Raw genomic sequence first — 16,585 nt, forward strand, 5'->3', positions numbered from 1 at the left:
ATGAGGGAGATGCTGCTAACTTTAAAATATTATACAGCAAAAGCACCTTCTAGGATAAAAACCTTTTACAAACTTTTGACATCATGAAGTAGCACTTGACTCAAGCTCAGAGGTTGATGTTCCCAGGGATTGCTACTAAATATTTGGGTCAGGCTTTTAGAAACTTTCAGTTCCTGGGTAGTGCTTGAGAACTCACATGAACTATTCTTCTCTCTTAATTTTAAGTTCTGGAGGTAGCAACTGCAGGCTTGTGATAGAAAATAAAAACCTAATGATTGTTAAATGATTTTCTCTTTAGAAAAAAAATAAAATATGTATTTTCTTTTGTAAGCTTACAGCAGAAGAATTGTTTTGAAAAGCTGAACAAGCAAGTGAAAGAATCATCTTTTTTTCTTAAATCTGGAGCTGAAAAGGAGGATATTTGGAAATTACAGCAATAAGTACATGATTTTAGACAAGTTACCTATCACTGGCAACATATCATTATTATTTGAACTAAAATGTGATGGGTGTTTCATAAATAAAGATTCCTACTGGAACTATTCCTATAGGCACATGCTTCATTTGAGATGTTAAATAGACTGATGATAGACTGCAGAAAGAACACATGGTTGTGCAATAAAACACAAACACAGCTTTATTTAATTTTTTCCTCTCATTTTTTGCAGATTTGGAAAAAAGTAAAGGGCTGAGAAGAGAGAAAATAGACAAATGAAATGGCTACTAAGTTGTCCAAACTTCAGATTTGTGTAAGTACTTGTATAGTGGCATTTAAACAGGCTCCAAATGGTTTCCTATACCAAGCAGGTAGTATTTAAGCCTTAATATATAAACTTCAAAGCCAGTTGCAATGTATTGTTCACAGAAAAAAATATGACCAATTAAGCTGAAATCTAATGTTCTTTTCTCTATTTTTTTCACCTTTATAATAATCATTTGCCAAATCCAAATCCATATATCTAGACCACAAAATGAGAGCTGACTGCTTGCAGCTTTTTTCGTATGCATGTGGAAGTGATCAGCAAGTCTAGAATCTCACTTAGAGACCTGCTTGCTTTAAGTTTCCATGAAATGAGAACATGTCACAGGGGTTCCTCATAAGCAATTTTTAAAAATGCCATTTTGTTATCCATACAAATGTAAATCAAATAAAATTACACCACAGCTGCTGGGTTTCTAGCTTTTCTAATTGTATTTGTTCACGGATTTCCCTGACATTTTAAAGTGGAACTAGAAACAAAAGCAAACAAAAAAAATCCAACCCAACAAACACAATGCATACATTGATGAAACCTCCTGAGTGCTTTAACGTAATCCAAGGCAATTTTCTCTAAGAAACAAAATGAATGGAATTTGCTTATGGAACCCTATGCTTCACAAACCCTTCAACTATAACAAGAGAAATATATGGCTGGAAGCCAATCAGCAGCCAAATGTGTTAGATGTGTTCCATTTATTATTAATGTGACAACATTCTATATAGCAGCAACAGTGCAGGCAAGTAAAGGGTTGCCATGGAGATAAGTTACTTGAGATGCAGCTAAAAATACTCCCTTCTTCCCTTACTGTAATAAATATTGCATTATATGAAGGCTAACAATGATGATATCAAATACCATCTCAAAAAAAATCCAGCTGTGACCATTATGGCTATCTAATGGATTGCCCAATGGTCACACTGCATTGCTTGTCCATGTGTGCAGCTCCTTCCCCCCTTTATTCCATGGTTAAATGTTAGAAGGCAGCTGTTGACATTATTAGGACAAAATACTGCTCCTTAATCAGGATAGATTTCTTACACCATTGTGACTTTGGAGGATTACAGTCATGTTCTGTGAGGAGATGCAACTGAAACTGGAAAACAAACATATGGAAATGTATTTTGAACAAGATCACAGGGGGTTATTTAAGCCTTAGCCCCGAGGCCTTGATTATACATTTCATCTTTTTGCTGCTCTCTTAAGATTATCAAAGATACTAACACTACTTATTAATCAGTGACAAGAAAACCTGTTCAGTCCTTTTGAAGGACACCTTCCAGCTTTGGCTTTCATGTAGTTTTGGATATATGCAAACAGCAGTAGAATTTTTATATGTGGAGTTAAAAAAGGCTATATTGCAGCAATTCTTGTCCTCAATAGAAAGTCTTTAAAAGCGCCAAACTCCCACTTTTTTAGTTTCACTTTTGACCTCACCCCCCCACCAAAAAAACCCAACAGCCCTCTTCAATGATTCTGAAATGAAGTGAATCTGAGAATGAATCTGAAATGAAGTGAATCAAGCAGAGATAGACTAAAATATTTAATACCAGAGCAGATTATTAAGATCTTTGTTATTGTCCTAAGTATTCTTCCTTTTCTCTACTTACGGATTTTAAAAGACTGTATTGGTATTTGTTTCTTTATTTATCATTTAATTGAAAAAAGCAATTATTTTTATAGAATCACAGATTGTACAGCTAGGAAAGGACCTCATCAGTCATCTAAGCTGTGTCCTTGTTAAAGCCTGCTACTGAGTGGTAAGTTGTGTCTGGGCTGTTTTCACCCACAAATTCACCTTCAGTAATATAACAATACAGCTTCTTGCCAGCACACACAATCATACATAAACTTCTCATATTTCCAGCTGAATTTAAATTCTCCTTGTATGATCCCTTGATCATGCACTTATTTTCCAGTAGAATAACCTCTGTCTTAAAACATAGTATAACATTTATATTTGGAAAACCAAAGAATTGTTCTTAGAGAAGCAGCAGGAAGGATCTATGTTTTAATTTCATCATTCCTAGAAGAGCAATATTATTTCTGCTGTTAATAGGCAGCACAAAGCACATATGGAAATCAAACCAATGGATTTAAGAAACTTGGGTAACACTATACAACACTTCTCTCTATGTGTCCCAGGTGCACAGAGCTCAGCATGTCAGCACGCATTTACCCTGCAGTGGCACACTTAGCTGAAAGCAATAACCTCTTCTTTACAACATGCATAACCACTTCCTTCAGTAACACTATCATTTTATCATTTTTCCTCTTTTGTGTTCTCTTTTCTTACCCATGATGGCACAAAAATAAGATACCTAACACTATACCCCCCAAACACAGTCAGCTGTTGGCTGAGTAAATACAGGAGCAAGTCTCTCGTAAGCAGCAGGTGAGCATACAGTTAAAGAAATGCCTGAGTATTTTCCCAAAAGAAAAAAAGAACTATTCTTCAAAATAGGACTCCCCACGACGTTGAACTCCTGCTTCTCCCCTTTACCTAAAAAATTATTTCATTGAAAAGGTTCACCTGAGCTGAACTCCACAGGATCTTTGTGGTTTATTCATTGTCTATAAAGGACTTAATACGCATTCGACACTGTATTAGTGTTATCACTACCACCAACTAATGGATAATTATGACACATATGCACATCTGGCTGTATAATTTGACTGTCCATCATCTGTATACCATTGGTTAACACCATGTCTGGATACATACAGACAAAACTACAGACCATGTATTACATACACCTAAAAAGCCCGTTCTAGTTTCACAATTCACCCTGTATAACATGGAGCTATTTCTGTTTATTTGCAGAAGCAGGTTGTTAGTTCTCTGGAAAGGGACTATGTTTGTTTGCTTTTTAATTTCTGCACTGCTGTTATGTACATTTACCCTGTCCTAGAATTTTTTTTTCCCCCCTTTAAGTGAGATGTTATCCTGCTTTTTACAAACACCATAGTTCTCCTGTGACCCTACAGCTTTCCTCTGAAGGAAAAGGGGAAAGCAGCTCCTACTCTAGATGCATTGTTATGCAGGTAGATTCACAGTGACCTTGGATGATACATTTGCTGGACAAACCTCCAGAGGATTGCATTATTTCTGAAGCAAGGTTTCCTGTCAGATGTTATGCTACATGGCACAGATGCCTGCTCCTAACAGACACTTCCCTTGGAAAAAGCATTATCTTGTTTTTCACATCCATTACATAGAGAGTTAAGAAAAATAAAACCACTTTTAACCATAACTTGATTGCATTGCTTCCACCAAATGTTCATCTTCTTTCAATTGATTTTGGCCAAGCCTTCTAATTTACACAAGCCAAATATAATAGCGTAGGCAGTAATGTTTTCTTTTAAGACCCCAGATATCAGATACATAGAAACTCTGGAGAACGATGTTTTTAGAAGACAATTGACTTGCACATTACCACAACCACACTGCACATATGCACTTCAAATAAGAACACCTCAGTGGGTTAAAGATGTACAGCCATAACAGACTGAGCTCTCAGAATGACAATGTTCATCTTTTGTATACATTCCTGTTAGTGGAGGGATACCAGGGCACTGCCTACATTAAAAAAAAAAAAAAAGTTAAGAATGTATCACCTCTTCAAAAGGGAAAAATAACCATTAATGAAAAGCAAAGTTTGGGGTTTGTTTTTCTTAACAGCTGTGGGTGTGGGTGGGTTGTGTATTAAAAAAAGATTAGCAAGATTTAGAAGCTAAAAACTGAAGTCATACAAAGTCCAGGTGGATAATTAGAGAGCTTTGTAACAATTAAAGCAATTAATCTTTGCAACACACTTTTAAGCAAAATGGTAGATTGCTATCTCTTGAAGAGCATGCCTTCCAGAAAGGAATGCTTTGGGTAACCACAAATTATGCCTCAAAGACAAGTTAGAGATGTAAGAAAACTTAATAAATTGCCATACATGTACTGGATTAAATTTAGTGATCCCTTCCAAATTTAAATGCAAACTGTAAACCATCTTTCATATAGTTCACATGGGTTATGGTTTAACAGCCATTTTCACCTGAAACCTTTTTTCCCCTGCTACCTTTTTTCTCTCAATTCTAAAGCAAAAAAGCCCTGCTATACAGCAGCAATATTGCCCACATATAGCAAAGTTTTAAGCGTGGTTTTCTTCATGTTACATGTGAAGTCAATGACAGTATGCAGTCCACACTAGAAACTGTTCATATATTTCTTAAATATATTCTTAAAGAGCTTGAAGGCTATTTCCATAGTCCCCTGAATGTAGAATCCTTCATGAGCAGGAGGGCTGAACTTAGATGCTTTTGTTAGTTCCAGGTCATTGCTTTCCTGTTCTTTCTCTGAATATGAAGTTCTGGATTAGACCTTCATCATCATATCTGTATTATGCCAAGGACACCTTTTCACATATTTTCACTCACAGAAGAAAATGGGCTCACATATCTTATAACTCAAATGTCCTAATTAGTTGCTACCTCACTTGGTTCTGCTTCAAAGGTCATGCGCAGTCAGGCCACATATTTATCAACAACTCATAGAAAGTTAGTTCATTGTAGGGGTGATCAGACAGCAGAATAATGCGTATGGAAATTGTATATAAACAGTGACAGAAAACTCCACCTTCCACACTTACAGATTGATAGTTTTTGTTTTTATCTGTTTCTCTCTTCTGTATTTGAGTATTTTCGACAAGTATCCAATATGACATAAGTAATTAAGCAACAAATATCATTTTGTAATAAAGTATATATAATCATGACAAAAATTAGGAGCAACTAATAACCCAAACCAGTATAATTACTTCTAATGCAAATTCACCAATTTAAATTGTGGAATACTTCTTTAAGACAAGTGTGTGTTAATTGGGGTCTGCTCATGAAAGCAAGCTACTGAGCTGGCATGTGCCAGATAGACTAGTCCAATTGAAAGACAGACAATATTTGCAGTGTAACACTGATGTTAAAAGTTAACATTTTAATGGGAAATAAAGCCCTGCTATCAGGCTCATGTCAGTTCAATTAGTCACTCTTTCCCATGAGCAGACCCCAATTAACATACTTCTTAAAAGAAATACCTTAATGTTCAATTAAAACATGGAAGCATGATGATTGCAAAAGTCTATTTTGATAATTAGTTTTACTTGATCTCTCTCAAATGTGTTGCTCCTGAATCACTGTATCATCAAATTTACAGATTATTTTCAATGCACATTTTTTTTTTTGTCTGTATTAAGCAGGCACTGTCTAACACTACCAAAATAGTCCAAATATCCATCAGTGGCAGGTTAGCATCTTGGTTCCCATTTTAGTAACAGCAGAAACTCACTGTACATGCATTAGGATAAGATGTAGAGACCAAGTAAACAGGCATTCTGCTATGTGCAATTTTGTGTACAATCCTATGACAAATATGAGTAAATACAAGCAAGCAAGGGTTGATCCAAAGCTTGAGATCAATGAGAGTCTCTCTTGACCTCAGTAAGTGTTGGATTAGGTCTCCATGTTCTATGTGAGAAGAGGAATAATTACAGTGCATCAGGCACTGGGAGCTACCTGCTTGGTAAATATAGATTTGGCATTGGTAACTGCTATAATATTGATTTTGAACACAACTTGAATATAGATCTATCAACCATTATGTAGCTGTGTGTCGATATATAATAAGATAGCCTTTGTTGGTTCAGTATAGTAACAACAACAACGAGCAACTAAGGAAGAGTCATGATCACTGCAAATGTTCACTTAGGAGTATCATGATACAGCTACCTGGGTGAGCTCACCACCTAACAGAGCTACTGAAAGGATCAGTAAGTTGTTTCTAATTAGCTGAGTGATGTCAATCGATAAAGTCACACAGAATTTGGGCATCTTCCCTGTATTTAGAACTGCAATATAAAATACAGTGGTTTTCTGTGGAAGGAATTGATCTTACCTACCATAAGTTAAAACAATGCTTCTTATGCCATTGATCCCTTCAAATCAATATTATGCTTTTTGCTTGACAGTACGAAACAGGCAATTTCAAATTCACAAGCATAGATGGAGGCAGACATGCCATCAAGAAAGCAAGCAATGTGCAATTACAGTGCCCCTGCAGTCCACCACCAGTAATTCTAGCTTCAGCGGGAGTCTTTCATTTCATGGTTGGACTAAACTTCTGTTATTACTACTTGTCAAAAGTAGTTATCCTTATGATTCCCTGAGGAGACATTTTTACTGATCTAATATGTCTTTAGAGAGTGCAACAATCATCCAGTCTGAAAGAGAACACACAAATCTATTTGCCTTAGGATATTACATGATTGCTAACTTGTCACTGCTACATCTACTGGCATTACCTAAAATAACATGCAGGTGTACTTGTTACCAAGAATTTCTATTAAGATAAAACCTAAATAAAAACATAATCATGCATTGGAAAAGTATTTTAGGTATGGTCAAATCAGAATTGTTGCCAGAATAATTAGGTAGCTACCCATGTCCAAAATTTGAATTGGGGTGAGATGCAAAAAATCTAATGCCATATGGTATTTGACATACATATTTACTTTCCTTGAGACTGTTGCTATGAAAGTACCACCCACATTACTAGTACACAGAAATAATGCCAAATGCAAAATGAAAAACAAGTTTGTTCCCTGAAACATTTTCAGTTTGAAGGAGGGGCTGCCCTTCCTGTTGGAAATCCGTAATTCCTACCACCCCACTGCAACAGGACAGCCCCAAAGGCTTAGTTTTAGCTAAGTGAGTAACTGCAATGGGACTAAAGCACCCCCAAACCTTTGCTGTATAACAGCCTCTTTATGCAAACAGCTTAAGATTGTATAAATGTGGCACAAGCCAAGACCCACCATCAGCAAGGCATGCAGCTGGAAGCCTGAGGTCAAAACTTGGCCTGATATGTCAGAAACAGCATTGAATAGGTCAGAAAAAAGGAGATCATAGCTGTCTTAAATTTGCCATTATATTTGCACTGAATAGTGTCTGCCTTCTCCCTCTGGCATCAATACTAACACTTCTTTAGCCAGTGGACATCTTTCTTTGTTTTTGTGTCCTTCACCCCCTTTCTTTCTTTTTAAGACTTGGAGCAGGAGAAACATGAGGTATATCATCCCTTTGATGTCCGTGGAGGTGCATGGCAGTGCAGAATTTGCCTCACTTTTTCTAATCAAGTATGCCCAGCTACTCTGAAACATCCCTGCTGAAACTTGGCAAAGGAAAAAAACAAGGCAGTGAGAAGGAATGAGAGCAAACTTGCATTTCAGGAGATGCTTTGTACTCCTCAGAATCCAACTTTGCTCACATACATAACAGACCTGTTCTTCACCCCAATATTGCTACAGTTATATCTGCTTCCCCTCAACCTTTTCTTTTTTAAAGCTGTTCAGTTTTTCTCACTGATGATGGATGGCACATTCACCATACATTGTCGCTGAAGCTGTGCTATCTCAAAGTTCAAGTATTTGGCCTCTGACAGCATAAAATACATTATCCTCAATTTTATATTTTAGGGAATCTTTTCAGGGGAGTGAATATTTCAACTTTTACTCCAAATCAGAAAGGAAAAATCCCCCTTTTCAAATACTAACTTTTCTTACATTTAAAATTCTGTTCAAACCTGCTCAAATTCTGCCCAAATCTCTCAAGACAGTAAAAAAATAATGTAATTCCACAAACATTTGGGACCTATTTCAATCAGTAGCATTTGATATACATTTTTATTCAAGTCTTCATTTAGCTTATCAAATAGAAAAATAGTGTTTTGTGTTTAAAAAGCCCTTCAACATATGCTTCAGTTTCAGACTGAGGACTACACAAATTAAGCACTCTGCATCACATGCATGCACCAAGGATGCAAAATAATGGCAGCATGGGACTGCCCTAGTCAAATAAGATTTGTTAGTAATTTGAACATACTATGAGACTTTATATATATATATATATCATAGAACCATACAATAGCTAGGGTTGGAAAGGACCTTAAGACCATCTACTTCTAACCCCTCTGCCATGGACAGGGACACCTCACACTAAACCATGTCACCCAAGGCTCTGTCCAACCTGACCTTGAACACTGCCAGGGATGGAGCATTCACAGCCTCCCTGGGCAACCCATTCCAGTGCCTCACCACCCTCACAGTAAAGAACTTCCTGCTTATATCCAGTCTAAACTTCCCCTGTTTAAGTTTTAACCCATTACCCCTTGTCCTATCACTACAGTAACTAATGAAGAGTCCATCCCCAGCATCCTTATAGGCCCCCTTCAGGTACTGGAAGGCTGCTATGAGGTCCCCACGCAGCCTTCTCTTTTCCAGGCTGAACAGCCCCAACTTCCTCAGCCTATCTTCATACGGGAAGTGATCCAGTCCCCTGATCATCCTCGTGGCCCTCCTCTGGACTTGTTCCAGCAGTTCCATGTCCTTTTTATGTTGAGGACACCAGAACTGCACACAATACTCCAGGTGAGGTCTCACAAGAGCAGAGTAGAGGGGCAGGATCACCTCCTTCGACCTGCTGGTCATGCTTCTTTTGATACAGCCCAGGATACGGCTGGCTTCCTGGCCAGCTCATGTTAAGTTTCCCATCAACCAACACCCCCGAGTCCTTCTCCACAGGGCTGCTGTGAATCCCTTCTTTGCCCAATCTGTAGCTGTGCCTGGGATTGCTCCGACCCAGGTGTAGGACCTTGCACTTGTCGTGGTTGAACTTCATAAGGTTGGCATCAGCCCACCTCACATGCATGTCAAGGTCCCTCTGGATGGCATCCTTTCCCTCCAGCATATCAACTGAACCGCACAGCTTGGTGTCATCAGCAAACTTGCTGAGGGCACACTCAATCCCACTGTCCATGTCACCAACAAAGATGTTGAACAAGACCGGTCCCAACATCGATCCCCAAGGGACACCACTCATTACTGGTCTCCAGCTGGACATTGAGCCATTGACCACAAGTCTTTGCGGCCTCCCAGCCAGTTCTTTATCGACTTATCAAATTGATGTCTCTCCAATTTAGAGACAAGGATGTCATGTAGGACAGTGTCAAACGCTTTGCACCAGGTGAATGACATCAGCTGCTCTACCCTTGTCTATCAGTTCTGTAGCCCCATCATAGAAGGCCACCAAATTGGTCAGGCAGGATTTCCCCTTAGTGAAGCCATGCTGGCTGTCACCAAGCACCTTGTTGTTTTTCATGTGCCTTAGCATGCCTTCCAGGAGAATCTGCTCCAAGATTTTGCCAGGCACAGAGGTGAGACTGACTGCTCTGTAGTTCCCTGAGTCATTTTTTTTCCCCTTCTTGAAAATGGGGGTTATATTTCCCTTTTTCCAGTCATCAGGAACTTCGCCTGACTGCCATGATCTTTCAAATATGACGGCCAGTGGCTCAGCAACTTCATTCTCCAGCTCCTTCAGGACCCGCTGATGAATTTCATCAGGTCCCATGGACTTGTGTACATTCAGGTTCTTAAGATGGTCTCGACCTAGACCCTCTCCTACAGTGGGCTCAGGGTCTTCCTTCTCACAGTCCCTGTGCCTGACTTCCAAGCCTTGGGTGGTGTGGTCAGAGCATTTCCCAGTGAAGACTGAGGCAAAGAAGTCACCGAGAACCTCAGCCTTCTCCAAATCCAGAGTAGCCAGTTCTCCTGATAGCTTCTGAAGGGGAATCCCTTCCTGTTATCCTTAACATCCCTAGCCAAGTTTAATTCTAACTTGTCCTCAGCTTTCCTAACCTGGTCCATAGCTTCCCGGACAACATCCCTGTATTCTTCTCAGGCTGCCTGTCCTTGCTTCCACCTTTTATAAGCCTCTTTTTCCCGCTCCAAGTTTCCTCAGCAGCACCTTATCCATCCATAGGGGTCTTCTGGCCCTCCTGGGGTGTACATATATATATGTATGTGTGGATGGATTTTTAGCAAAGAATGGCCATGTTCCCAAGTCAGCAAGGGCCTATGCGGAGCTCGACACGAACCAAGGATGAAGGAGGATGTGGATAAAGAAGCAAAAGTAACAGTGTAAGCAAGATAAGAAGAAACTGGGCTGTGCTAAGACACAAAACAGTGGACTGATAACAAATTTTAAAGGTTAAGTTCTCATATGCTTATTTGATTAATTGTTACTAGTTGCTGTGTGCTGCAAGAATATGTATCAAGGTATAATATACTAAGCTATTGTATATGTATCTATTTATAACAGAGCAAGTTATTCATAGAATCATAGAATAGTTAGGGTTGGAAAGGACCTCAAGATCATCTAGTTCCTACCCCCCTGCCATGGGCAGGGACACCTCACACTAAACCATGTCACCCAAAGCTTCATCCAACCTGGCCTTGAACACTGCCAGGGATGGAGCACTCACAACCTCCCTGGGCAACACATTCCAGTGCCTCACCACCCTAACAGGAAAGAATTTCCTCCTTATATCCAATCTAAGCTTCCCCTGTTTAAGTTAAGTTATTGAAGATGTATCCTATCATCATACAGCAAGCTATTGAACATGTATCTAATTATACTACAGCGAGCTATTGTAGATGTATCTAAATATTATACAGCGAGCTATTATAAATATAACCATAGTTGCTGTGTATTACATGAAAATGTATCCGATTATTAATAAATGTATCTGATTATTAATACAGCAAGCTATTGTAAGCCGAGGCAGAGAAACAGTATAAAAAGGATTGATGCTCTATAATAAATGGCTTTGGTCTGATCACATTGATCTCTGACTGAGTCCATAATTTTTCTGCAGCATGTATGTATATACACTCCTGTGACCTGACTGAAGAAGTAAAAGCAAAGAGGAGAACACAGCAATAGCAGAACTAAGAAGTCACTGTTTCTGAGACAACTGAAGAAAAGGAGCCAGTAGGGAAAGGAAAACATGTTCTCCATTTTGATGTGTTGGTATCTCTCAGGCTCCTTGCCCAAGGCTACAGGCATCCCAAGGGCCCACCCACACAAACACACTCATGAGGCTGTATTATAGGGAGCCTCAGTTAAGTAACACAATTATCTCCTTTTTCCATATATTATATGAAGTCTCACAGTAATCAGTACACAGCTGCCATTTTTTGCAATGCTATCCCCAAGAATATTAAGTTTTGTTCATATTGAACTATATTTTTTAAGCATTAACTTGAAGCTCAAGCAAGTTCCTCAGCTACAGAAGAAAACTTAAGCCTATTGGTGGTGCCAGGTAAACAGGTTATACAGGGGACTATTTTTCCACTTCGTAACTTCAGTTACTAGCACTGCAGATGTAACTTAAGATACACACTACGTGAGTTTATCTAGTCATATGTTACAGAAAACATCCAGATTTTTTTCAGGCACAGTCAGAAAACTCAATAATTCAAACACAGAGGCAGTGAAATTGTCATCTATAAGACCATCTTAAAACACTGTAGAATAATAAGCAGAATATATGCCCACTGTATATAACCAGTGACTACCTTCTCATTAACTTCTCATGCTCCAGAAACTACAGAATAGCCAGAGCAAATCACTTCATCTTTGCATTCACTAGCCCTTCATCTCTTTAAGTTCCTAACTCAGAAATTACATACTCTCTTGAGCTAATGCACATCACAGAAAAATCAGAATAATTCCATAATCAATAACTCACCCTCACAGCTTCCCCCTGGAGTAACTCCTTTGCCAGAAGTTGACTCCTTTCTGAGGAAAAAAGAATGTTGTGCAACAGTGTGCAAATAAAAGACACCCTCAACCCACAAGAGATTGCCAACACCTGAAATAGCTCTGCCACCCTTATCTGCACAGGTGTAGCTTTTTCCTTCTTTTATGGCAGCAGTTAGTGAGCTTTTGTTTCAGATTCCCTCTAATGTGCTTTGTTGTGGTGGTCTTTGCAGGAAGGGTTCACTTACCACCTGCAGTCTATTTACTGCCAATATTTGCTTAGGTCATATAGCAAATCCCTCTGCTTTGACTGTGGAAGGTGATGTCACTTACTGCTGTCCTGTGAGCAGGACTCATATAGAAATGGGCACTTGCACAGCCTTTACTTTCTTCTTACCATCAACGGTCATAAACAACTATGCCATGGCTCCAGAAACAGTAGACTTGAGAACTGGGGGGGGGCTGTACTCTATAGTTAGTACTGTCGTTTTCACACTAAGGACAAACAAGAGCATCCAGAGCTTTAATGGGAAATTATGAGAACTTCCAGACCAGAAAAAAGGACAGTGGCCAACTTGGCACCTCGCAGGAGACAGCAAACTCTCCGTGTCCCATCTCCGTCTTTGATGGCTTACAAAAAAGCCATCTTGTAAGTACAGGCAGGCAGGCATTCTATGCTTAGACTTTCACCTCTGTCAAAAAGAGGAGCCTAAGTTGTGACCCCTTCCCCAATGTGCTTTCAGGCCATGACTCCTGTGCTGCCACAACAGATTGGGATCTGGCAGGTTGGTCAGGAAATCCAGAGATGTTTTGTATTTTCTGCTCAACTTGCAGTCCTTTTATCAGACTGAGGTCTGGGACAGTTTTTCCACTGGTATTTTTATTATGTTTTAAGAGAAAAACAGGTCCAAGATTGACATTCAGCATTACTGTTTTAGTAGTAGCCACATAAATTTAACTACTTAATTCCACTGAGCATTGGGTAAGTGGGGCAGCTAAACCCAGTATATTGCATGGAACATCTATCACTAACCACAGTATACAATTCCCTTTGCCATTTAGGCTTACACATTTTAGAGCACTTACAATCATACTGAATTATATTGGAATTCCCATTTCAAAGGACTTCATGAATGTATTGCTTGAATGATGCCAAACTCATTTTTTTCCCATTCATCCAGACTTTAAGGGGGAACTGAGTTCCTGTGAGGCTGCTTATACATTGCTGGATCCCAAATACCATCGGGATGTCTGGATTTCACTGAAAAGTTGGTAGAATAAAAAGCAGTTTAAGTGGGATCTGATTAGAAGCCACAAAGAGAAAATTGATGTATTTTTTAAGACAAACGATAACTATCAGTTAATGTTGATTTCTTCCTGGCATCTAATTAATATCAGTTTTAATTGTTTGGGGTTTTTGTATTATTAGGAAAGGTCAGTGGGGTTTTTTTATACCATCAAAGAGCCATGTTCCAATAAATTATGAATATCTGTTGTCAGATTCCCATAAATGTTCAGATCTGGATCAATGTCAGCAACAAAAACTGTTTAGAACCTCTATCTCTGCTTTCTGTTTTAGGTTGATAGTAATATTTCATGAAGCAAGCCAAGGCCACATCTTTCTTTATCAGCACCGTGCATGTGCTCTGGTGGTGGAAACACGTGAGGAGCTGAGGGTCAGCACTGGGGGGAGCCTTGCTGTGAAGGGCACAGCCCAGCAGAGTAATACAGTAATATCTCTGCAAGTCAGATACTATTAGATATATTTAAAACCTTTCCTTCTCCTCTTTCAGGGAAAAAAACTCAACAAACTATAAAACTGTTATTAAAGCCATCATGGATGTGACCAGAAACAAAGGAGGTGGTCAGGAGATATTTCTGATGCAGAGAACATGTCCAGGGAGCATGTCTAATCAGGATATTTAGGCCCTTAATACAGGCATTATTAATGCAAGTCTGCTTCCATGCTTATGCAAATAGGCCTTGAATATTACAAGAATTTTCCAGTCATGTTGCTTGTGAAAGCCTAGTGGGGGATGCGTGGCTGTCTGAGCCTGAAGAGACTTCCTTAATGGAGTCCAACAAGATTAGCTGCCTTTACCCACTACATGACTCTGTGGAAAAAGCAAATAAATCACTAACAGTCTCCTAACAGACTTAGCTCTTTCCTGTTCTGAATGAATATTGTTTGGATTAAGCTCTGCAATGGCTAGCTCTGATATTGCTACAGTGTCTTGTTTCTTTTCAGGGCTGTTTGAAGAACTTCAAAGTTTCTGAAGATGCTGCTTCTTGTCACATAGTAAGAAGTGTAAAAGGTGTTCTGCTAGTAAGTTTCCAGTACATTTACTGCAGCTGTATTCACTTGATCATGTTCTTCAGCTGAGTCTCAAGTGGAAAGAGGACTTGGAGTTCTCTCGCTTCCTGTGAGCAACCCAATACATACTTCCTCCCAGCCCTCTGTGTTAATGGACTTATGATATACTGTGTGATATATTGCTTTTTTACTCATGAGTTGGCCACATCTAGTGTAGCAGCCCAATGCTGACCGGACTGCTTGCATCAATGGGATGAACAGGGACAGCGCTTAATGGTCAGGATTATGTACCCTTTTTTCTGGGATTAGATTTTACATTGTGATTTTGGATGTATTCTTTGGTAAACGGTATTTTCTGCTCAATTTTGAGTATATTACAAGATGCTGGGACTGAAAGCTGAATGTGACTTGCTTGTATACTTGAAGCAGTCTAAGAATTACAGGTGTCAATTGCCTACTTCTTTTGTTATCCCTTTTCCCCAGAATAAGTAATGTTCAACTTCTCTTTTCCTTCTCTTATCTCAGTAATGTTTTCCCAGTCCTCTTCTCCACATATTTTAAAAGGAGAGAAGCATCTCAGTAGCTCTGAAATTTGGAAGAACAAGAATCACAATTCTTAAACATGTGAAATTGCAAAAAAACCCCTGCTGTTAGGCAAGGCCAGGCCAGGGAGCAGAGCAGAAGCAGAAATTACACCAACCACTGCTTTAGGAAGCATCCTTACACTGGCATAGCTGAGCTGGCCAGCACAGCACTGCTGTCCAGAGGAGCTCTGGAAGCTATGTCCCTTCCATGTTACTGTTCCAGGCACCCTCTCAGTTTGCTTTGAATTACTTTGGCTTACTAACTCAGTGCTAAGTATCTGTGTGTATTCCATGCCTTTGCTAGTTACCAATGATCCCAACAATTCGGTATGCATTCTGGAATGGAATGCATCTAAATAACCCAACTAAATGGGAGAAAAGAATTGGGATGAAGCTACGGCACAGGCATTTATCACTCCCAGGCAAAAGGACTGGGACTCTTGTTTAAATAAAAAGAAAAGAAAAAAACACCAACCAAAGGAACCCATAGGATGCTTCCAGATGGAAGTCAGTTCAGGATGGTCAAGTACAGCTCATTGAGGCTGGATCTGATATGCTCTTGTTTTCCAGTAATTGTGGCTGACCTGATTTACTTCCACATTTGCTGCAAATCTGGATGCCAAATGGCATTTCTCCCATGCAGGTGATGTCACTAAAAAAGCCAGTTCCTCTTCCCATGCTGAATTTGCACAAGACACTAGAGCCTGTCTGTTGTAGCAGGTCTGAGCCTACCTCTTATTTAAAGGTATGTAGCCCTACAGCTAAGGATCTCTTCCTTTCCTGCAATACAGTCTGTCTACTGTGATTTAAATTACTTTGTGTACATCATGAGTTATCTAAGAGCAAGGATGGCTGCTTCATGAGAGCAATTTATTTTCAAAGATCTTGTTCTGCAGTGAGGTTTGGCTCATTTCACATACCCTTGCTGATCCCATTTAGTAACCTAACATACACTCAAACATCTGCATTTGCAGCACACGTGGAATTTCACAAGGTTTATTAACTAGTGTTTTGATAGACACTTTTTTGATATTTTGTAGGCAAGCAGCACTCTTTTATAATGCATATATTTTTTTATTACAAGAGAGTGGCAAGTGCTGAAGTAATAGAAATCAAAGATTTTGCTCATGATATACATCGTTTTTTTCCTTGTAGGAACTATGGGCCTTCACTAATGCAAGTCTGAAATCAATGAGATTCAAAAACAGAGACCAAAATTTGCCCTAGTTTTCTTCAAAGAGTTTTTTGCAGAGTGTGGTGTAGGGCCTGGCAAGTTGCTGTTTTGGGTG

This window comes from Lathamus discolor, chromosome 3 (assembly GCF_037157495.1).
Source record: "Lathamus discolor isolate bLatDis1 chromosome 3, bLatDis1.hap1, whole genome shotgun sequence".
NCBI classification, from domain to species: Eukaryota; Metazoa; Chordata; class Aves; order Psittaciformes; family Psittacidae; genus Lathamus; species Lathamus discolor.